Source organism: Leopardus geoffroyi, chromosome B1, assembly GCF_018350155.1.
Source record: "Leopardus geoffroyi isolate Oge1 chromosome B1, O.geoffroyi_Oge1_pat1.0, whole genome shotgun sequence".
Lineage (NCBI taxonomy): Eukaryota > Metazoa > Chordata > Mammalia > Carnivora > Felidae > Leopardus > Leopardus geoffroyi.
This window is the reverse complement of record NC_059327.1, coordinates 52,300,248-52,324,822: the sequence shown is the minus strand read 5'-3', so window position 1 is coordinate 52,324,822 and position 24,575 is coordinate 52,300,248. Positions and strand designations below refer to the sequence as shown.

The 24,575-nt window shown below is 42.1% G+C and overlaps 1 long non-coding RNA gene across 1 annotated transcript; it reads left to right on the top strand.

Moving 5' to 3' along the window:
* Window positions 1–38: 38 nt before the first annotated feature.
* Window positions 39–23,508, top strand: LOC123589794. Its single transcript, XR_006708463.1, has 3 exons — window positions 39–122; window positions 22,549–22,702; window positions 23,447–23,508. It is a non-coding gene; the product is annotated as an uncharacterized LOC123589794 (long non-coding RNA).
* Window positions 23,509–24,575: the final 1,067 nt, after the last annotated feature.

Below are 24,575 nucleotides of genomic sequence, written 5' to 3'. Positions count from 1 at the left end.
ATGATGGACCTAACAATCTGGAATGGTGAGGTGGTGCCTGTCCTGTACTATACCAGCTAAGGGACCAACAGGGCCAAGTTGCTGAGACAACCTCAGGAGGCTCGGGGGTCCAGCCAGACATGGTAAGCCACTGGTCACCTGCTTTGTGATCCAGGGACAGAAGGGAGCCCAGGGGCAAGCTCCTTTCCTGCCTTTATGTCTGGGAACCTTGGCAGGGATGGAATTCAGATAGGCTTGCTTTATTCCTGGCCTGGGACCACAGTCCAGATCTCAGTTTCCTCATGGATTTTAAGACGAAGACAATAAGTTGCTGTGAGTTTTCAGTAAGAAAGAGCTTTTTGACAGATATTCATAGCAACAGCAGCAGCAACACAGAGGTTTTGGGTTCTAAGCCTCCTTGGAAGCAATCTTCTTAATTTCTCCAAAAAGTTTTTGTGACAGTAAGTGGATTAACGCATAAAACATTATATCTGTGACAGTATTTAGCAATAGTAAACTCCAAATAACCAGTAGCTGATGTGAATACACCTAATCTAAGTTCCAAATCTAATCCTTATCACCGCTTTGTCTTCTATTCTTGGTAGTGAAGAGTCCCAAACAGCGTCCAGAACCACTTGTGCTCAGTGCATCATAGCTCTTATTAATTTATTACTTATTCATCTCCTGACACCTGAGAGTTGGATCTAAGCGTTAAATGCAAGTTGAAAGGATCCCAAACTCCTTAAGCATATGATTTAAAAAATTGCTGACTTGAGATGAGATTATTTAGTCTTTTTATTTCAATTCAATTAACACAACAAATTTTGTGAATGTTTGCTCTGTGATAAGCACACGCCAGAGGCTAGGGGTAGAGATATAAATAAACATGACCTTCCTCTGAGGCAGTCAGCCTAGGGAACCTGGGAAGGGTGTCTGGTAGACAGACATTATAATGGGGTATGATAAGTGTGGCTATAGAAGCCCAACAGGGCAGAGTAGTAGAACAGAGGCAGGAGCTATAGAAGCATCAGGGCTTATTGGGGGGAGTTAACAAGGAGATGGTTTTGAACATGATTTGTGACTAAGAATCCTTCAAACTCTCAGAGGCAGATACCTAGCTTGAGTCTTCTACTGAGCAAGGACTCAGTGACGCCGAGTTATGTCCAATTATGTATAATTAAAGAAATGACTAAATAAGTGATTTGGGGACAAAATTTTATATTGAGAGCATAGTGGGGAATAGGAGATGCATCTTCCTAAGGAAAAAAAATCTATGTTCCTCTGACTCTGGGCCATCCATTCAAGATTGGAGTGCAAGGGGATGTGAGTGTTTGCAGGGAAGGGAGGATAAGCTGATGTTTTTGTGGTCTGGAAAAAAAATTGTCACCTTTCTATCCACCTCCAAGAGACAGGGGTTCAAAAAAACCAAAAATGGATTCTAGCAGCCACTCAGAAAAGAACGAGGAAATGACCTTGCTCTTGGGTTTCACATGTCTGAGCAGAAGTGAAAATTAATTTCAGCCATTTTCACCCTCACAGAGTCATAGAATCCACCAGAAAGGCAGAGGGGAGGCAGGGGCAGGACCCAGGGGAGAAGATAGGAAGCAGTGAAACGTGTCAGGTGAGACTAAGAGTGTCCTTATTAGACATGTTTGTTAGAGAACCTCAGAGAGGGCTTTTATGGCTGCACTGAGACTAGACTCTGAAACCCCCATTTAGTGTTCAGCCTCACTGCCTCCCCCATTTATTTTTGCACTTTTGAGATGACTCATGCAAAATTTCCTCTCCTTCCATGGATCTATACCAGTCTCCTGACACCAGTACATTTCTGATCAAAATCAAAAGCTGTGTGCAATAAAATATTTGAGTAGAAGAAACATTAAAATAATCCAGTCCACGATTCACTGCAGGAATAGTGGTGTGAGAAGTTGGGCGATCTCCCTTTCAAGAAAACAAGTATAAAACTAGACACAGTTGTTGAAACCAACCATCTCAGAGCACTGGAAAATGAGCAGAGGCAGATAACAAATTAAGAAGGTTTAATCTTGGGGTGTCTGGGTAGCTCAGTTGGTTAAGCGTCTGACTCTTTTTTTTTTTTTTAATTTTTTTTTTTTAACGTTTATTTATTTTTGAGACAGAGAGAGACAGAGCATGAACAGGGGAGGGTCAGAGAGAGAGGGAGACACAGAATCTGAAACAGGCTCCAGGCTCCGAGCTGTCAGCACAGAGCCCGACGCGCGGCTCGAACTCACGGACCGCGAGATCATGACCTGAGCCGAAGTCGGCTCAGCCGACTGAGCCACCCAGGCGCCCCGCGTCTGACTCTTGATTGCTGCTCAGGTCATGGTCTCACAGTTCATGACATCGAGCGCCACGTAGGGCTCCGCATTGACAGTGTGGAGCCTGCTTCGGATTCTCTCTGTCCTCTCTGTCCCTTCCCTGTGCACATGTGTGCTCTCTCTTTCTCTCTCAAAATAAATAAACATTAAAAAAAGAGAAGAAACTTGAAAAGAAGCTTGAAGAACTTGAAGAAAAGAAACTCAAGAAACTTGAAAAACTGCTACTACATTAGAATGGCTGTGAGTCTGCGGTCTTCTTGCTTATGTGTTCTACTGCTTTTCTAGTGGGAATGAATGGTGGGCTTGGTTTGAGGGCTGTTAGTTAGTGATACCAGTGGCTTTACCAGCTAGTGGTGACAGATGCGGTCTGTGATGGGGAGATGAAAATTGGTAGTTTTATGGGTTAAAGGTCATGGAATCAGTTCTAGACAGGAAATGAAAATCTGCAGCTTTACTTGCTTGAGTTTATATCCTCTGTTCAGAGTGGGCAGAAAATCACCCAGAAATGTAAGCGGGAGGTTCTGGAAGTAAGAGAGCCATGAAAGGGCTGAGCTAATAAACACCCCATACATATTTGACTGACTGCTATAATATGCATGAGTTGGGGAGAACTGAGAGAGTGAAGCAAAAAGTGAAAGTCAAGGGAAACCTAAGGACTTTCTGTAGATTTGAATTTTTTCCTCCAACCACACACAGCTGGGGCAGCAGAAGGTGGAAGGTTTACATATTCAAGGTGTCTGAGAATAACTTCTGTCCAAATAATTGCCTGACCATTAAACAATGCAGAAGCAGGGGTTACCCTTAGAAAGCTAGACTAAAAAACAAAATAAAACACTAAAAATAAAAACGCACAGTGGTGCCAGTGGCTGCACATCATGGAGGGAAAAAAACTTCACAATTTAGGGGTAGTTAACTTAGTAAAACAAACAAAAAAAATCAACAGCTTTCAGGAAAATAAAATAGAATTCAGAGTCACTACAATTTTCCAATTTTCCAACTAAAAATTACCATACATGCAAAGAAATAGGAAATTGTGACCAGAAAAAAAAAAAAAAAAAAACAGTCTAATTCCAAATGGGCCTAGATGTTGGATTTAGCAGACAAACTTCAGAGCAAGTATTATATTTATGTTCAGGGAATTAAAGAGCAATATTCTTGGGGTGCCTGGGTGGCTCAGTTGATTAGAATCAGACTCTTGATTTCACCTTAGGTCATGATCTTACAATCATGACCTTGAGTGCATGTCAGGTTCCATCCATGTCATGGAGCCTCCTTAAGATTCTTTCTTCCTCTACCCCTCTCCCCTGCTTGAACTTTCTCCCTCTCTCTCTCTCTCTAAAGAAATAAAACTAAAATAAATAAATAAATAAATAAAGTTCAAAAGAACAATGTGCTCAAAAAGTGAAAATAATTTATGTTAAAGAGCCAAGAAAAAGGGATTCACAACAGAGAAACGGAAATTATAAAAACAGAATCAAATGGATTTTCTAGAGCTGAAAATTACAAAAACTAATTGAAAATTCACTAGATAGGTTCACTAGCAGATCTGAGATGGCAGAAGAAGCTGTGAATTTGATGACAGAGCAATACAACTTATCCAATCCAAATAACAATCGCAAAAGAAAGACAAGAAAAGTTAAAACAAATGAACAGAGCTTTAGAGATCTGCCAGACAATGTAAAGGGTTCAAGTATAAATTTAATAGAAGCTCCAAAGGAGAGGAAAAAGAAAAAGACCCAGAAAAATTATTTGAAGAAAACATAGCTGAAAATACCTCAGTGTTAATAAATAACATTAACTTAGGGGCGCCTGGGTGGCGCAGTCGGTTAAGCGTCCGACTTCAGCCAGGTCATGATCTTGCGGTCCGTGAGTTCGAGCCCCGCGTCGGGCTCTGGGCTGATGGCTCAGAGCCTGGAGCCTGTTTCCGATTCTGTGTCTCCCTCTCTCTCTGCCCCTCCCCCGTTCATGCTCTGTCTCTCTCTGTCCCAAAAATAAATAAACGTTGAAAAAAAAAATAAAAAAAAAAAACAACAACATTAACTTAAAGAGTTAATGCTATCATCTGAATGCTTGTGTCTCTCCAAAATTCGTATGTTGAAACCTAATGCCCAGTGTGGTGGTATTCAAAGATGGGTCGTTTGGGAAATAATCAGGTCATGAAAGTGGAGCTTCATATAAGTTGGATAGAATCAAATTCCCTCAGTAGTATTTACCTGGAAAAGAATGAAAATCAATGCCATTATACCCCAGGAGAGCCCCTTCCTCCCTTCCACCATGTGAGGTTACAGAGAAAACATAACCACTTATGAAGTAGGCCCTCACTAGACACCAAATCTACTAGCACCTTGATCTTGGACCTCCTAGCTTGTAGAACAGTGGGAAATAAGTTTATGTTGCTTATAAGCCACCTAGTCTATGGTATTTTGTTATAACAGCCCAAACAGACAAGGACAAGCAAGAAACTGAGTGAACTAGGGGCGCCTGGGTGGCTCAGTCAGTTAAGCATCTGACTTTGGCTCAGGTCATGACCTGCACTGGGCTCTGTGCTGATAGCTCAGAGCCTGGAGTCTGCTTTAGATTCTGTGTTTCCCTTTCTCTGCCCCTCCTCCACTCGTGCTCTGTCTCTTTCTCTCTCAAAAATAAACATTAAAAAAAAAAAGAAAGGAAAGAAACTGAGGGAACCTAATATAACATAAACACAAAGAGAACCACACCCAAACACCATGGTTAAAATACAGAAAACCAAAGAAAAAAGATAGTCTTTCAAGAAAGAAGAGGAAAAATAATGCATCACATATATGTCAACAATAATACAACTCATAGTTTACTTCTTATTGGAAATAATGGAGGCTGGAAGGCAGTGGAATGACATATTTAAAATGCTAAAGGAGGGGCACCTGGGTGGTTCAGTCAGTTCAGTGTCCAACTGTTGATTTCAGCTCAGGTCACAATCCCAGAGTTGTGGAATCGAACCCTACATTGGGCTCCACGCTGAGCATGGAGACTGCTTAAGACTCTTTCTCTCTTTGGGGCGCCTGGGTGGCGCAGTCGGTTAAGCGTCCGACTTCAGCCAGGTCACGATCTCACGGTCCGTGAGTTCGAGCCCCGCGTCGGGCTATGGGCTGATGGCTCAGAGCCTGGAGCCTGTTTCCGATTCTGTGTCTCCCTCTCTCTCTGCCCCTCCCCCGTTCATGCTTTGTCTCTCTCTGTCCCAAAAATAAATAAACGTTGAAAAAAAAAAAATTTTAAAAAAAGACTCTTTCTCTCTTTCCCTCTGCCCCTCTCCTTCACTCATGTGCTCTCTGTCACTCTCTCTATAATAAAAAATAAATAAAAGCTAAAAAAAAAAGTTGCCACCTAAGAATTTATTATCTAATAAAACTATCTCTAAAAATGGAGGTGAAATAAATCCTTTTCCAGATGAAGAAAACTGAGAGAATTTGTTTTTATCTAACTTAAACTACAAAAAAAAAAAACCTAAAAGAAATTCTTCTAGCTGAAAGAAACCAGATGGTAACCAGTTCACAAAAAGGAAATGAAAGTTACTGGGAATGGCAAGCATGAAGGTAAATAAAAAATAACATATACAATAATATAAACACATATTATGTTTTCTTCTCTTAACTTTTTAAAAACACATAGGATTTTTCAAAGCAGGAATGATAACATCACTGGGGGTTTATAACACCTATACATGAATATGACAATAATAACATGGGGGGGAATGAGAAATGGAGCTAGACTAATGCCAAGTTTCTTTTTTCACCAAAAAAAAAAAAAAAAATCAGTTTTAATTTAAAGTAGATTGTGATAAATTGAAGATGCATATTGTAATCCCCAGGGCAGCGACCAAAGGAAAAAAATTCAAAGAAACTTAGTTAAAAGTAAATCAAGAAGTGATCTTAGCAAATTAGCACACTAGGACATCTCAGTGTGTATCCTTCCCGTAAAAGACAACATCCACAAAAGTATAGAGTAAAGAATTACAAACAGATGAAAATAGCACTGGGAGAAGTCTGGAATACAATGAAGAATTTGCAGCAACTTGGTGGAGCACAAATCCAAAAATGGTTGCATAGAAAAGCATAGAAAGTATCTTATCTAGACTACTCTATGCTCCAGTCTGACATAACTCAGTACCAAGAGAGGTTCCCTCAACATGACCTCCCCACATTGGGGGAAAAGAGATCAAGAGGATCCCAGCACCCCTTACCACTGCTGCAGACACTCAAAGCTTTCACCATCAAAGACTCCCACAGTATTTATTGGTGCTGCCTTCAGATGATGAAGCTGCCTGGAGTTGATACTGTTGATACTGCTGTGCCCCCCACCCAGAGAAGAAGCCACTGCTATGCCCCTCCCCACCAAGAGAACCACTGCCATGCTCCCTTCCCTGAGAAGGTGCTACTGCTGTATCCCCCACTCCCCCTACCCAACAGTAACACACATGCCTCAGACCTTAGCTCAGCAGCTGCTCCATGTATAGTCGTGCCTCAGACAATGGCATGACCACTACAACAACTGCACCTGTGTCCTTGATCCCAGAGCCACGGTCAGTTGACATGTGCTTACATCTTAGACACCAGAACTCCTGCTGCAAAAGCATGTCTGCATCTCAGACCCTGGAGCTACAGTGGCCCTGCACATCCTCACGCACCACACCTGGCACTATGATCACTTGAATGTGCATCAGACACTGGTACCATCACTGTAGAGAGCATGACTGCACGTCAAATCCAGCACCAAGAAAGATCTTCTGGGCCACAACATTGCCCTGTGGGGAATAAAAAGAACAGGAGGACCCCAACAACCTTTGCCAAGATGGACCCCAATACATAAAGACCTATCACCATCACTGTGAACACCTGCCACCTTGGCTGCTAAGAACCTCCACAGTCTTTGGTGATGTTGACTGCAGCTTCCAGAGCCACACAGAGACTACACCACTGTGTCTTCCCCAGATCTGGAGCTAAAACTATGCCCCCAGAGCTGGAGCCATAGCACCTCACCCAGCCAGTGCCCTAGAACCCACCCAGAGGTGAAGTTCTTTCCCCACTAAAGCCAGTTTGTAAAGTGTGGAAGAGGTTATGGCTTCCTTAAATGTGCAGACATCAACATAAGGCTCTAAGGAAAATGAAATATCAAGGAAACATGGCACGATGAAAGGAACACAAAAACTTCTTAATAACTGACCTCAAAGAAATGGAAATCTATGAATCTATGATAACAAAATAATTGTTTAAAAATTTTTTTTTCAACGTTTATTTATTTTTTTGGGGACAGAGAGACAGAGCATGAACGGGGGAGGGGCAGAGAGAGAGGGAGACACAGAATCGGAAACAGGCTCCAGGCTCTGAGCCATCAGCCCAGAGCCCGACGTGGGGCTCGAACTCACGGACCACGAGATCGTGACCTGGCTGAAGTCGGACGCTTAACCGACTGTGCCACCCAGGCGCCCCCAAAATAATTGTTTTAAGGAAGCTTAGAAGCTATGAGAGAATACAGACACATAACTCAGTGAAATCAGGAAAACAATACATAAATAAAATGACAAGTTTAACAAAGAGATAGAAATCATTGAAAAGAACTCAGCAGCTGAAGAATATAATTAACAAAATGAAAAATTCAATAGACAGTGTCAACCACAGACTTGATCAAGCAAGAATAATCTGCAAACTCAAAGACTTGATAGTTTGACATTATCTAGTTAGAGAAGAAAAAGGAATACAAAAGTGAAGGAAACTTATGCAGTTTACAGTAAGCTAGCAAATAAATCAATTTATGCATTATGGGATTTCTGGAAGGAGGAGAGAGAGAACTTATTTTTAAACATAGTGGCTGAAAAATTCTCAAATCTTGGGAGGAGAAAGGACATCCAGATTCATGAAGCTCAAAAGTCCCTAAGTAAGATTAACCTAAAAAGGACTACATCAAGAAATATTATAATCAAATTGTTTAAAGTCAAGGACAAAAAGAACTTTGAAAGCAGCAAGAGAAAAGAGACTCATCTCATATAAGGAAATCCCCATAAGACTATCAGTGGATTTCTTAGCAGAAATCTTGCATTCCCAGAGAGACCTGGATAATATATTTGAAGTACTGAAAGAAAAATATGCCAACCAAGAATACTATAACCAGTATAGTATCCATTAAAAGTGAAAGAGAGATAAAGTTTTTCCCAGAGAAACAAAAACTGAGAGAGTTCATCATCACTAGACATGACTTAACAATAATGCTCAGGTTCTTCAGATTGAAACAAAACATGCTAAATAGGATTGTATCAAATGAAAAAAGCTTCTGCACAGCAAAGGAAAAAATCAATGAAGTGAAAAGACAGTCTATGGGATGGATGAAAATATTCACAAGCCATGTCTGATAAGGAATAATATCCAAAATATATAAGGATCTCATACAACTCAATAACAAAACAAAACAAAACAAGAAAACAAAAAACAAATGGGCAAAGACCTGAATAGACATTTCACAAAAGAAGACACACAAATGGCCAACAGGTACATGCAAAGGTGCTCAACTTCACTAGTCATCACAAAAATGCAAATCAAAACCACAACGAAGTATCACTTCACATTTTTTAAAATGGTTATTATCAGAGGGACTAAAGATAACAAGTTGGCAAGGATGTGGTGAAAAAGGAATCTTTGTACACTGTTGGTGAGACAGTAAATTGGTACAGGCATTATGTAAAACATTGTGGAGTTTCCTTAAAAAATAAAAGAAAATTAAATTACATTACGATCCCACTTCTGAGTGTATATCTAAAGAAAATGAAATCGGTATTTCAAAGAGATCTTCATTCCCATGTTGATTTCAGCATTAAAAAATCACAATAGCCAGGATATGGAAACAATGTGTTTGTTGAATCGATGAGTGGATAAAGAAAAGTTTAATATATATTAAAAAGAAGGAAATCCTGCCATTTGTAACAACATGATAATAAATAAATGAACAGCTAAATAAAGCTGAGGGAAAAGTAAAGAGGTATTAAAATGGTATACCAAAAATATTTTTTCATACAAAAGCAGGCAATAAAGGACGAACAAAAGAACAAAATGGAGATGACACAAGTAGAAAACAAACAGTAAAGTCATAGCTCTAAATACAAATAATTGCATCAAATATAAATGGATTAAACACTTCAATCAAAAGGCAAAGGTCATTTAAGACTGAAAAAAAATAGCAAGCTAGCTACAAAACATGCACTTTAAATTCAGACCAACATTAAAGATAGACCAACAAGTAAATTAAAAGATATAAAAATGTATATGAGCAAACAATAAATATAACTGGAATGTCTATGTTAATATCAGACAAAATGGACTTTAAGGCAGGGGCTATCACTGACAAAAGAGGTTTAGTTTATAGTAACAAAATGTCAGTAAAGCTAGAAGGTGTACAAAATTATAAACGTGTATGCACTTATACAACAACAACAACAACACCCTGAAGCGTATGAAGTAAAAACTGACAGAATGAAAAAATGTAGTGTAGGGGTGCCTGGGTGGCTCAGTAGGTTAAGTGTCCAACTTCAGCTCAGGTCACAATCTCATGGTTCGTGGGTTTGAATCCTGCATTGGACTCTGTGCTCACAGCTCAGAGCCTGGAGCCTGTCTCAGATTCTGTGTCTCCCTTGCTCTCTGCCCCTTCCCCACTCACTCTCTCTCTCTCTCTTTCTCTCTCTCTCAAAACTAAATAAACATTAAAAAAAATTAATGTAGTTTATAATACAAAAATTATAGTGAAAATTTTGATAGTGTTCTTTCAGGAATTGATAGAATAAGTAGAAAGAATATCAGTAAGGTTAAGATCTGAGAAATGCTATCAACTAACTCAATTTAACTGATGTGTATAAACACTCCACCCAGCAACATCAGAATACCTATTCTTTTTAAGTCAGCATGAGGCATTTATCAGGAGACTCTATGCTAGGCCATAAAACAAGCCTGCAGTGACTGTGAAAAGATTAAAATTATACAAAGTACATTCTCCAACCATAAGAGGTATTACATTAGATATCAATAATAGAAATAAATCTGGCAAATCTCCAAATATGTGGAAATTGAACAACACATTTCTAAATAACTTCAAAAAAAGAGAAATTAGAAGGGAAATTAGGAAATATCTTGACCTGAATCAAAATTTTAAAAATGCACATCGAACTTTATGGCCACAACAAAAATTTATAGCTTTAAATGTCAACATAAGAGAAGAAAAGAAATATCTAAAATCAATGAAAAAGAAGAGTAAGTCAAACCTGATGTAAGCAGAAAATAGGAAATAATAAACATCAGAGTAGGAATCAGTGAAATAGAAGGCAAACTAACAAAAAGAGAAAATCAATGAAACCAAAAGGTAGTTTTGATAAGCCTTTAGCTAGAGCAATTAGTAAAGAAAAGACCCCATTTTCAATACAGAATCTCCAGAAGATTCAGAAATTTAAAATGAGGGTAAAAGTATACTAAAGAAAAAATAATTAATGAAAGTTTATTTAAAAAGCAGTTAGACTCCACCCTCTTGCTTTTTCTGTCCTACTCAGCACACCTTGGCCTTTGCCTCTCCTCATCCCAGCAAAAGACTGGAGGTTTATTCTCTGTTGAGGTTACAACAAAGAGACTCTGTACTGGCAAACTCCAGGCACAACTGAAGACACAACTTATATACTGATCTTAGAGGGATTAAGTGAAAATTTGCTTACTGAAGATTGAGAACTGCCAACCTCAGCTTTCTTCCCAACCCTGTATGCAGAGCACAGGCATCCAGACCTGTGCTTCCAAGCTGGAGAGTAGAAAGGTCTTCTTTGGGTACTCTGACCAGCCCAGAGTCTAAAGATGCTATCATGAAGAGTTTTCATGGAAACATCCCAAGTCCTATCATTCTATATTGAGAACAATCCCCCTGCCCCCACCCATGGGCTCAGTGCTTCCAAAGAGGTTTTTGGGTATACCACTCTGAAATATGAGCAACCAATCAAGAATAAGTATTTGAAAAAAAGCATCTACTCACTACATCAGACAAAAACAAAGCAAACAGGAGGGGAAAGAAAACAACTTGGAGGAAACAGAGCCTATGCAGGAAGGGGCAACTTTGAAAAGACTATTACTGATATTCTTAGAGAGTTAGCAGATAATACTGAACCATGAAACCAGAAAAAACAGGATGTTTAAAAAAAGGAGAAACAGAGACTTTAAAAATAAAAAGAGTCTTAGGAATCAACAAAGAAATGGAAGGGCTGAAAGATAAAGCTGAAGAAATCTCAGAGAAAGAAGATAGAGAAAAGTGAAAATTAAAGAACCATAAGGAGGTCCAACTTTCAAATAACAACAAGAACAAAAACCCCACAAAGATAGAAAAATAAAACAGAAACGTGGAAATTATCAAAGAACTAGTTAAAGAAAATGTCTGAGTTGAAAGACGTAAATTTCCAGATTGAAAAGGCCCATTGAATGTTCAGCTCAGTGGATAAAGATAAACCTACACCGGCACTGCATCACAAAATCTCAGAACAATGAAGTAAAAGGAATATCCACACATTTCCAGAGAGAAAATCAGTGAACAGAGGACCAATGGCCAAAATACCTCCAGACTCCTCAAAGTAACACTAGAAGCTAGAAAGTACCATAATGTCTTCAAAATTCCAAGGGAAAGCTATTTCCAACTTAGAATTCTGTCTTAAGCCAAACTATTAATTAGGGTGAGAGTAGAATAAAGACATTTGGGGGCATGCAACACCTTAAAATGTTGATTCTCAGGTGAGGTGCAGGGAAATCTCAAGAAAACAGCTGTGAAACAGGCTTAGGAAGAAACCCATACATTTTGGAGCAGGTCAGAGGCCTCTGGGGGATTTCTCCAGTAAGGCGATATTACCATATTGCTTTGTCATGTTTGAACGTGTTGAGAAGAGATTTACACAACTAGTGACAATTAATTTGGAGGGGGCTAAATTAGTGATAAGCACATAGATAATTAAGCAAATGAAAAATCAAGTCAGTTATATCCAGGGAAAACTTAATATTGTGCTTTAAAAAAATAAGCATAGTATACTATATCTTTCAACTGTGAGTAGGGTTTATATAATCATAATACAAACAATGAATATTTATCTAATAAAAATTATTATATAGCTATACTGGAAAGATGGTGCTATAAACAGGGTGTCTCAGACAGACTAAGAGCTAAATTTATTTCATAGTAAGAAGTAAAAAGATCTTGTCTGAAACTGAAAAATCAAGAAATAACAGTCTAAGCATGCTGTTTGGCAAAATGGAGGTAAATGTCACACGTATCAGTTGGAAATGCTAAGACTAGGAAGCAGAAAATGGCAGGCAGTTGGCAGAGGCAAAAAAAAAAAAAAAAAAAAAGGCTTTTGTTTTCATAGCAAGCCTCTCTTGAGTCTTTAAACCACATACATGTATTACCCTGATAGACACTAAAACTAGATTTTTTTAAAAGAAGAATCAAAAGAGAGATGACCCAGAACATGGGGAGGAAATGTTCTCTGCCCACAGGTGGACTAGTGCCCAGACACAAAGGGAGATTCTGGGACTGTGGCTCTGAGAAAAATTGCAGAGCACTGGATGCAAAAGGCAGCAAGGGAATGTGTTTTTTAGGAGCTATCCTGAAGTTGACCAAATTGGTAGTCTTGTCCCTAATCCTTGGGAATTCCAACAGGAAATGAACTTGTTGTTTCAGAAATAGCTCAATTCAAAACTGGAGAGGGTTCGGGGACTATCATAAATATCATAACTCCTGGGTCCTAGAGAAGGTGCCTGCAACCAAATGGTCAGAAGAGCACAGAGCAGTGGCTTCCAATTTTTTTTTAGTGTGACTCAGTTTACATTACAGCTCAGTATCTAAATGTGAATAACTAAATGCAAAGTTTTACCAAAAAACACTTCTTTTTATGTCTTTTATTTTATTCTACTGTACTCTATTTTTATCTCTTCTTTCTTCTCCGTGCTTTATTCTTTTCCGAGCTATTTCATTTTTTAAAAGGCTGGTTTTGACATACTAAATTGATTCTCACTACCATTCAGTCATCGAGTCCCAAGGAGCCAAAAACACTGGCATGAAGGACCGTGAAGGGACTTTTGCTAGCCTGGGAAGCAGCTGGATCCGGAGTGAAGAGCACAGGCTTTACTACCACACAGTTTGGAGCTGAAATCCCAGTTTTATAAACTTACTGGCTGTGTCACTTAACTGCCCCCAGCTACAACTTTGTCGTCTCTAAAACTAACATAACGAAACCCAGCTCTGAGGGTTCTTGAGCAGCAGATATGCAAAGTGCCTAGCCCTCAATAGGCACTCAGAAAATGTCCATTATCTTCTCTTTTAAATCAAAAGCATAATGCCCCCAAGAATGTGGGTCCTTACAAGTAAGTCCTCACATATCCCTGAAACAGCTTAAGGGTTAAGACCTTGGAATCTGGAACAAGACTACCTGGGTCAGACCCTGCCCTAGATACTTAACAGCCCCAAGAACTTGGGCAAATGTCTAACCTAGCTGGGGTTAGTTTCCTTGCCTTAAAATGGGGACAATAATAATGCCTTAGGATCTCTTAGGGTTTTGTGAAGATTCAATGAGCCAATATATACAAAGCATTGAGAATGATTCCTGACATATGAATACCATGCACATATTTACTATCATCATTATAATGACACATGAATGCTATGTAGACATTTATCATCACCACAGTAACAACACTTGAAGGTTGTGCAGAAGTTTACCATCATCACCACGATTGTGTTGGCTGGGAAAATAAATAAATAAACTAAAAAAAAAAACTGTACTTGTACCTATTTGCTTAGAAAGGCCTCGCAACCCCCTCAAACTGCCCTCCCTGCCAGGGATGAGAAAGCTGAACATGAGGTAGAATCCAGTTTGGAGTAATATGCAAAAACAAGGATGGGCAGAGCCTTGATATGGTTGTTTAGGATTTTCTAAGCACTCGGATTGTCCTAGGATCTGAACTATAGTATGGATTTGGGCAGTTGGCCCACTCATCCATCAGAACCAGGCAAGAAATGAGTGGCAGATGTAGAGTATATATAAGAAAGTCATCAAAGATATCTGCTAGGGAAAATTGAGAAGGGTTTGGAGCAAAGTATGCACTTGTAACTTTCTCATGCCCAAAAGACAGAGGTGAGAGGACCCCCATCATTGCCTAACTACCAGGAGTGGGCAGCTGAGAGGGTTGGAAAATGTCATAATATCTGTGGTTGCCTAGCTAATGTCCATTCTCCTTCCCCCTTCTAATAAAACTCATTTTTGTGCAGGAATCCTCTTCTCTCCTTCAAGACCAAGTAATCTGAGGAAATCTGGCCCCAAACTACCCATGAACCAATCAGTATATTTCATCCCTGAGACCATAGCTATCAGTTAAATGGTGGAAATTGTTTTAAGTGGATCCAACCAGGGTGAAAAACAGAGTTCTTGCTTGGAATTATATGATAGGAGGGCTTGACTTGAACTTCCTACTTTCACTAATTCCCCCTCTCTGTGCAATGTGGGAGCTCATGGTAGCTACCTTAGGATCATAGAGGAGTAGGATTAGAGTAAAGCTAACAGTGCAGATGGAAGAGAAGAGAAGTGTAAAGGAATCAGTCCTTTTTGATGTTGTTGGCTTGCTGGATTAAACCAAGCTTGAAGTCTTCCCTACTTCAAGACTTTCCAGTTTTGCGAGACTGTAAATTCCCTCTAGTTGAGTTTTTAGTTATTTGCAGCAGAAAGTCTTGATTGAAAAACAAAACAAGCATAACAGGGGTTGCTGGGAGTGGGGGCGGGCAGGGCAGAAGTCGACACAGGATAAAGATGGCTGGCAAATGTTCAAGTCTTCATGTGATATTGTGAAATATATATTTGATCTTTGTTCCAGTTTCTAACACAGGCTCCTAAAATCCTTAGAATTTCTTAAGTGGTGAGATGACAAAGGTGTCTTTTGTTATGCTAATGAGGTGGCTTTTGGAAAACCCCTAGGTAGCCTAAGGATGGGGGCTGGTTGCCGGGGAAACCAACACGTGATTTTACCGTGTGATTACAGCTTTAGAACTTTCAGTCCCACCCCCCAAACTCTGGGGTGTGGAGAGCTGAAGATTGAGTTCAATCACCAATGGCCAATGATTTACTTAATCATGCCTACGTAACGAAGTCTCCTTAAAAAAAACGGAAGGACAGGCTTCTGAGAGCTTCCAGGTAGATGAAGACATGGAGATTTGGGCATGGAAGCTCCAACCCCTTTCACCTTACTGTGCCCTATGCATCTCCTCCATCTGACTGCTCTTGAGATCCTGTTGGTGATTTCCGAAAACCTCCTAAAGTCTGTATTCTGTACATTCCAGAATTCTGTGCAAGGAATTAGTCCTGGGCTGAACTGCATCCTCCTCAAAATACATATGTTGAAACTCTAATATCCAGAACCTCAGAATGTGACAGTATTTGGAGACAGGGCCTTTAAGGAGGTGATTAAGTTAAGAAGAGGCCATTGAGGTGGGCCCTACTCTAATCTGACTAGTATCTTTATTAGAAATAGAAATTTAAACTCACAAAAGAGACTCAGGACATGCAAATGAACAAAGAAAAGGCCATGTGAAGACACAGGGTGAAGGTAGCCATCTGCAAGCCAAAAAGAGAGGCCTCAGAACTAAACCTGCTGACCTTCATCTTGGACTTCCAGCTTCCAGAACAATGAGACAATAGATGTCTGTTATGTAAACCATCCAGTGTGTGGTATTTTGTTATGACAGCTCTAGCCAACCAATACAAAGTTCCATGACACTCAACTCTAGATGGCCACAGGCTAAGTGCTCCTGAGATATCCATTTAAGTTGACTACTATTGTCTAAGACAGTAGACAAAACAGTTTGGAGCAACTGTGGATGACGTAGAGGTTGTTGTTTTTACTTTTGCTTTGGTTTTCGTTTTGTTTTGTTGACTTTTTCTAACTGCCTCTCAAAATTTCCCATCTCTCTACCTCTGGTAAGAGACATATTCCCTAGTCACAGGGGAGGGCAACAACCCAGGGCCTGACCAGCCATAATACCTTACCTCTCTGACAACAAGGATTGGTTTTAGATCCCAGCATGGCCAACAAGAGCTCCTTGATTGCTGTATAGATAATGGTAATAACAGCTGACTTTGATTGCACCTTACTATAGCCACCTTTTTTACACCCTTTAGTTCTCAAATAACTCTACAAGATGGTTTCTTTCACTATTCCCTGAGAGATTGAGTGACTTACCCAAAGTCACTGGGTTAGTAAAAGGCTGAGCTGAATAAATACCCAGAGAGTCTGGCCTTAGTACCCATCTCTCTGCTGAGGACACTAGGCTAGAGCCACTGGATGGGTGTTTTTCCCACAAGGCAGAACACAAAGAAGCTAGGTCCCCGAGCATGAACTGTTCTCTGCTGGACCCTTGGGTAAGTCAGAGCTCATCTGCCCTCTTGCCAAGATCCCAGACCTTGTCCTGGAGATGCGGTAAAGATCCCAACTTGGCTGACAGTCGCAGGTCCCTCCTTAATCAGCCATCCTGCCCCTCAATTGCAAATGGAGATGCCAGTATCTATTCGATAGACTGATTGTGGGCTTTAAAAGGAACTGACAGGGAAAAGGATCTCATACTGGGCAAGGAACAGATGCTCATTAGGACCCCGTTCACTTTAGTATCAACCTGGAGCAAATGGAGCTTATCTGTACAGCTGCTAAGATGTTTCTGTATCCCAGAGTGCACTGACCTTAGCTGTGTCACCAGAACACAAACCTATAATTTCCATGCCTGATGCAAGGATAAGAGCTGCCATGTGGGGTCTTTGGGGCACCCCTTTACCAGAAGCCAGCATCCTATTTGTCTTCTAAAGTTCTCTCAGGACAAAAGGCTTTCCCCTGTCCAAGAAAGCTCCTCACATGGGGATCCTAAGGCCTCAGAGGGTTCTGAACTGCTCAAAGCCAGGCCCCAACCTAACACACCCCAACAACTTCCCAATACCTTTGGATCGGGACATTGTTCCTTTGCGCCTACATGAACCCTCTCCCTATCCCCAAAAAAGAGAAGGAAAAATACACCACCAGAGAAAAAGAGGCCCAGTGTCACTGATACCTCAGTGAAAGGTAGTCTGTGCCTGCTTTCCTACTTGTCAGCTAACTGGGAAATGTGCCCAAGGGCCCAGGATGTAACTGGTGTGGATTTTGTGCCGAGAAGTGGGAACAGCCCCAGAGCCACCCATGGAGGAAGTTTGGGACCAGCACTGGGATACTTGAGGCACTGGGAGAGGGGGCCAGTTAGAGGACGTTCGAAAGGGGATGGAGTGGGTGGAACATGTGTAAAGTGCCCTGGAAAGCTGCATCCACACTTCTGCTACCTCTTCACCATGTGTGAGCCCTTTGAGTCTGCTCTATAGTTCTAGGCCACACTTTGAAACAGGGTGCCCAACTGCCTTCATCTTATCCCCACTTGAGTGTCAACCTAGGATCTCAGACTTGACGTGTCCATGACCAATCTCTCAATTTTCCCTCCCAGACTTATTTCTTCCCCAATTCAATGAATCAACACTGCCATTGGCTCTTACTCACTCTAAAATGCCCACTAGTCATCCTCTTGATCCCAATCAGCAAATCCTTTGGGCTCTATCTCCAACGTGATCTAGAATCTGCTCATTTATCTCCACTCCCATGGCTGTCACTTCAGCACAAGGCATCTGTGGCCTTCTCTGGCACTTTTAACTCCCCTCTCCCTAGTATTTTCCTTTGAGTCACCATTTTATTTGCTTGATGGTATTTATCAAAAGCTCAAGTTACCTTGTTCATTGGTTTATTAGGTTGCTACTGACAGTCTTTGCTCACACTAGAGTACAGATAAGCCCCACAAGAAGGGGGCTTATCTTCTCATCCATCACTGTATCCACAGCCCCTTGAACAGTCCTTAGCACGTTGAAGGTGCTAGGTCATTGTTATTGAATAATTGAAGGAATCCCCATCTGGGTCTTATCCCCATTTTACAGAGTTCAGAGAAGCAAAGAGATCTGCTCAGGGCTGCAAGCTGGCAAGCAGTAACAGCAGGACTGGATTCCAGGTCTCCTGACCCACAGTCCAGTCCTCTTTTCTCTCCAACATTTCACTGCTTAGAAAACTCTTCCCAGATTTCCATTCCACAATCCCACTAATTACTGGTTTGAGTTGAGAGCAGATGTTCCGGGAGCTTCAAACCCTGAAGGCTGAGCTGCCACAAATCAAACTTTCTCAGTAGTTTAGAGAGGTCAGCAACATCTCCAGCTTGGCAACTCTAGGCCTTCCCCAGACCACCCCCCGGAGGCCGCCAGGCCTGCTGGGGGCCCACTGCTGGTGAGTCATGGCTGAGTCAGTGGAAGCTCTTTCAGGGATGAGTGCCCAGAAGGGTCCTGGCCTCTCGCAGGGCAGTAGGAGAAGCTGAGACTGAGACAGGCAACTCAGTGGAACACAGACCAAGCCCCAGAAGCATGGAGAAACAGGCCACTGCTGGGGCTGAGGCTTGGGAGACACAGTGGCTATAGGGGATGGAATCTGGGGAATTCTCCCCATTGAGGTGGGAGAGGCCCCCACACAACTTGGGAACCTTCTAACTCACAGGGATCAGGCCCCAAATAGCTCCTACCACTATCTGAAATGCTTTAACTTTTCACTTATATCACCAAAAATCTTTTCATTTATATTACCAAAAAAAAAAAAAAAAAAAAAAGACTGAAGTCTAAGTAAAAAGATACACATCAACAATACACTAAAATAAAACATTTTAAAAGTAGATGAGGGAAGAATGAGTCAAAGGATAGAATGAGTAGAAAAGTAAGACAGAGCCAAGAATGAAGACAGTAAGCCCAAAGCCTGCTATGAAGTCCTCTCTACTTGCTAAGGAGGGCCACACACCTGGCTCTGAGTTTTCTAGAACCCAGAGTGAAGAGGGCCCAGAATAAAGAGCACCACAGCTCAAGAATCACAGTGTCCAAAAGAGAAAACCAAATCAGTTGCTCAAAGAACCTCAGTTCTTCTGAGGCTGAGGTTACAAATAGTCCATTCATGCTCCGGAGTTATCCAGCGGGTCCCCTTGGGGAGGGAGGGGGCGATGGGACACTATGTCATATAGGACATAACTCCTCAGTGCTCCTCACAAAATCTCAGGGATGAGGCTGTTTTCTGCAGTGCACCATGGTCAGTTCAGGTCACATCAAAGAGTGGCAAGGCCAAGGAAAACAAAACAGGCAGAGTAATCAACAGAATCCCATCTGAAGGCCCTTTCAGCCTTTGGTACTGGGTGAGACAGGGCATGGACAAATCATTTTAACTCTTTGGGCATCAATTTCCTCATCTTTAAAAAGAGAATAATAATTACCTTCACAGAATTTCTATGAGGATTAGCAAACTAATATTGGCCCTGTAATGGGCTAAATGTTTGTTCCCCACCCCCACCCCCCCACACACAAATTCATATGTTGAAATCCTAACCTCCAAAGAGATGGTGTTTGGATATGGAAGCTTTGGGAGATGATTAGGCAAGAGGGTGGAGCTCTCATGAATGGGATTAGTGCCCTTATAATAAGAAACAAGAGAGAGATCATTTCTGTCTCCATCAAATGAGGACATAAAAAGAAGGTGGTCACCTACAAACCAGGAAGAAAGCTCTCAATAGACACCAGATCTACACCACTTTGTCCTTGGACTTCACAGCATCTAGAGCTGTGAGAAATAAATGTTTGTTGTTAAGCCATCCAATCTATGGTATTCTGTTATAGCATCCCAGAATGACAGACAGATACCGATATATAATAAAGCTATAATAATTAAAACAGTGCAGTATTGACTGATTCAGGAATAGACAACTTGATCAGTAGAACTGAGTAGGATGATCTGTGCATATGTGAACATAAAATATATTAAAATGTTGGCATTTAAACCAGTGGGAAGAGGATAAATGATTCAATAAATTATGGAGTATTTGGGCATCCATATAGGAAAAAAATATATATGCTCAACCTCAGAGGCAACCACAGAAACAAAAAGTAAAAGCAAGATACCATTCTTCCATATCATTGAAAATATCAGACAATATCAGGAGCTGGCTGGGTTAATGGGTAAATGGGTCCTACCAGTTGGGATGCAAAGGACTACATCTCCATATGGAGGGGAATCTGTTAGTATATAGCAAAAAGGAAAAAGGCTTAGTCCCCCACAATTTCACCCCCAGGAACCTATGTTGGAGAAGCACAGGTAGATGAGGATGATACTGCCCTCCTGTGACTGGGAACAATGGAAATATATCCATCAGGAAGGGAGTGGATCCAAGTGGCTCAGATCAATCTATATTAGCGTCAAATCCTATTGGGGAGGTAAAAGGTAAATGGAGTCAGTGGCTCTTGAAATTCGCTTTGATATACAAGTGCTTTAGGTTATAAGCATTTCTGGAACGAATCATGCTCACAAACCAAGGTTTTACTGTACTCTCCACCTCCCAGAGGTCTGAGCCCCTCTTTCTGTGGCCACTGCTCCTCCAACCTACCTCAGAAAGGCCTTTAACCTCCCAGACCACTCCGCTTCCTTCAGGATCTGCTCGGTTCCCAGTGCCACTCAAGTTACAGAATGCATCGCACAGAGGAGCATGGGTGGCTCAGTCAGTTAAGCATCCAACTCTTGATTGCAGCTCAGGTCATGATCTCACGGTTCGTGGCATCGAGCCCTGTGTTGGGTCCCACTCCACACTGACATCATGGAGCCTGCATGGCTTCTCTCTCTCCCTCTCTCTTTGCTCCTCCCCTGCGTGGGCTTTCTTCTCTCAAAACAAATAAACTTAAAAGAAAAAAAGAATGCGGGGTGCCTGGGTGGCTCAGTCGGTTGGGCATCCAACTTTGGCTCAGGTCATGATCTCGGCGGTTTGTGAGTTCTAGCCCCGCATCAGGCTCTGTGCTGACAGCTCAGAGCCTGGAGCCTATTTCAGATTCTGTGTCTCCCCCTCTCTCTGCTCCTCCCCTGCTCATGCTCTGTGTTTCTCTGTCTCTCAATAATAAACGTTAATTTTTTTTTTTTTTTAAATAACAGGGAAGAGATCCTTCCCTGTCTTTCTGTAAGTCAGAGTGGGTGAGGCAGGTGATGGCCAGGCCACACCTGAAGTGAACTAAGGGAGTCCCATCAAGCTCATTTCCAGGTGGGAGAGGACAAATGTCCTAGCTTTCAAACCGCCCACCCCATAGCCAGCTGCCCATCCAGAACATTGCTGGCATCCCTGATTTAGCTCATTTCCCTCCTATAAGAATACATGCTCGTTCATTCATTCATTTGTTCACTTAGACAAGCATCACTGATTAGGGGCCCATCAAATTTCAGCCCTGTCCCAGGCACTGGGAACAGAAGTAGGACACCATCCTTCACCTCACAGGGTTTGGAATCTAGTAGGAGAGACAGACAAGAGACCAGTGACCTCCCAGTGAAGTGTTAAGTAGCTGTTTGCCTCGGGGGACAGGGAAGCATAGATGAGGGGCACCAATTCCAGTTAGAGGAGTGGCTACTGGGAGAAGGGGAGAGAGAGACAGGATTAATATCCTTGGGGAAAGATTGGAAAACCTATGTATTCTAGGATCCGCAAATAGGTACATCTGAACAGATTTATTAAACATTTATTAAACATCTCTACTCCCTTCTAACACTTAAGGTAGATCACACAAGTATAAATAGCCCAGAACCTCATATTTTGCAGGTACAGGATATATTTGCATAGACATGTTTATATGTGAGTGGGCTTTAAAAATCTTGGTTCTGGGGCGCCTGAGTGGCTCAGTCAGTTGAGCATCCAACTTTGGGTCAGGTCATAATCTCACGGTTCATGAGTTCGAGCCCCACATCGGGCTCACTGCTGTCAACTTGTCAGTGCAGGGCCTGGAGCCTGCTTCAGATTCTGTGTCTACCTCTCTCTCCGCCCCTCCCCTACTTGCGCTCTGTCTCTCTCTGTCTCTCGAAAATAAACGTTGAAAAAATTTTAAAATCTGATGGCAAGAAGTCTTTTGTAAAGACATAGTTCAGAAGTACTATGATATTTAAAGTTTGGTTCTTATTTTAAACTTGAGACTCTGAGATTGCACAGGCCTGAGTCCTTTGCACAGCTGGACTTCAGGGTAAGAAGGGCCAGTGAGGGGTGGGATGGGGTTGAGAGGATTCTGTGCAGTCGCTCTAAGCTGCTCTTCTCTCCCTACTGCCAACAGGTCATTTTTCCCCCTTGGTAAAATTCAAAGAGAATCCAACTCTTCAGCACCATAAGCCCTGACTTGCAAGGATGCAGAAATGCCTATGTAGGGAACTGGCTCTGGAAATGGAGGTCAGGTTCAAGGAGAACAGAGTGGGTCCTACAGAGAGAAGGTATGTTGGGGCTGTCTTGAGGTGCGGTACACCATGGGTAAGGCTTCGCTGCACAACTCTTGGCCCCAGGCTGACCCGGCCCTTCCTACAACAGTTAGACTACCTGGGCCTGCATGGACCAAGATCTTCATCGGAGGGGCGAGGGGGAAAATCAGGAGGAAGGTCATTAGTTCATTAGTTCATTCTGGCTGTGTCGTGTTCACTTACACAGGCTCCTGACTCCAGAAGACCAGGCCACTGAGGAAGAAAGTGTCCCACTGTCTTAGTTTTTTGGGCTGCTGTAACAAAATACCCGACTGGGTGGCTTATAAACAACAGAAATTTATTTCTTACAGTTCTGGAGGCTGGGAGTCTAAGATCAAGGCAGCAACAGATTGGGTATCTGATGAGAGCCCACTTCTTGGTTCATAGCTGGTCGTCTTCCCACTGTGTCCCTACATGGCGGGTGCAGAGAGGGAGCTCTCTGGGGTCTCTATAAGGACACTAATCCCATTCGTGAGGGCTCCACCCTCATGACCTAATTACCTCCCAAGGCCCCACCTCCTCATACCATCACAGTTGCAACATAATGAATTTTGGGGGGACACATGCAGACCGTAGTACCATTCTGAACATCTTCCTTTTCTTTACCTCCTCTCTCCTTCTCCTTCTCTCCCTCCCCCTCTCTCTCTTCTCCCTCCCTCCTTCCTTCCTCCCTCCTCCTGTTTCTCTGTCTCTCTCTTATTCTGTCTTTCCTTCTTACAGCTTATGACATCATCACAACCAACCATAGTCAAGGAGGGCTGATTCTGTTTGCGAAACATTTTTTTTTTTTTTAATTTTTTTTTTTTTTCAACGTTTATTTATTTTTGGGACAGAGAGAGACAGAGCATGAACGGGGGAGGGGCAGAGAGAGAGGGAGACACAGAATCAGAAACAGGCTCCGGGCTCTGAGCCATCAGCCCAGAGCCCGACGCGGGGCTCGAACTCACGGACCGCGAGATCGTGACCTGGCTGAAGTCGGACGCCCAACCGACTGCGCCACCCAGGCGCCCCATGTTTGCGAAACATTTTGAGCCGATCATGAAACATTAACCTGAAAGTGATTTATCAGGGGATCCTGCCGAGGTGATTTCTCTGTGTTCATCCATCTGTCAGTTGCACCTTGGCCTTCTCCCATCCCTGAGTGCAGTATAAGCCCATCTTTGTGTGCTATTCTGTGTCCACTGCCAGTTCTCTCTGTGAATCAGGAGCAGTCCTAGTCATGAGCTGTTAGCAGAATGGCAGCCGACCATGCCGAGCTCAGGCTTGCTACCTACATTCCCCACCAGAAAGTGCTCTGAGTCTGTGCCTAAAACCCGTGGCCCAACCACGGGGCATATTTGTCTGCCCCATGCTCCGTCCTATTTTCCTGGTGTCAGATTCCAAACAGAGCTACCTCATGTGCACAGACAAACAAGGCAGCTAAGATATTCGGGAGTACTGCCAGCCTGGTTGTTTAACATTTGCTCACGCTGTGCGTTGGACTACAAAGAGCAACAGGCACACCTCGTTTCAGATGGTACACAATCGAAGAATCAGTTGGCACACAGACAACAGAAAAAACATCATTTATTAGGTGCCTACTCTGTGCCAAGTGCTTTGTCAGGCATTTTATAGGCGTTAATTCTAATCTTCATACTAACCCACTGTGGAAGATACTGTTACCCCCAATGTGTAAGTGAGAAACTGAGGCTCAGAAGCCCAACCACAAGTGACAGAGTCAGGACTAGACCCAAGGTCCCCGAAGTCTGAAGTGTGCACTACAATATACTTGCTTCCAACCTCACTGGTCAGGATGGGGTGCAAGAAAAAGTGTGTATCCCACTTGCTTTAGCATCTATGGGGACAGCTG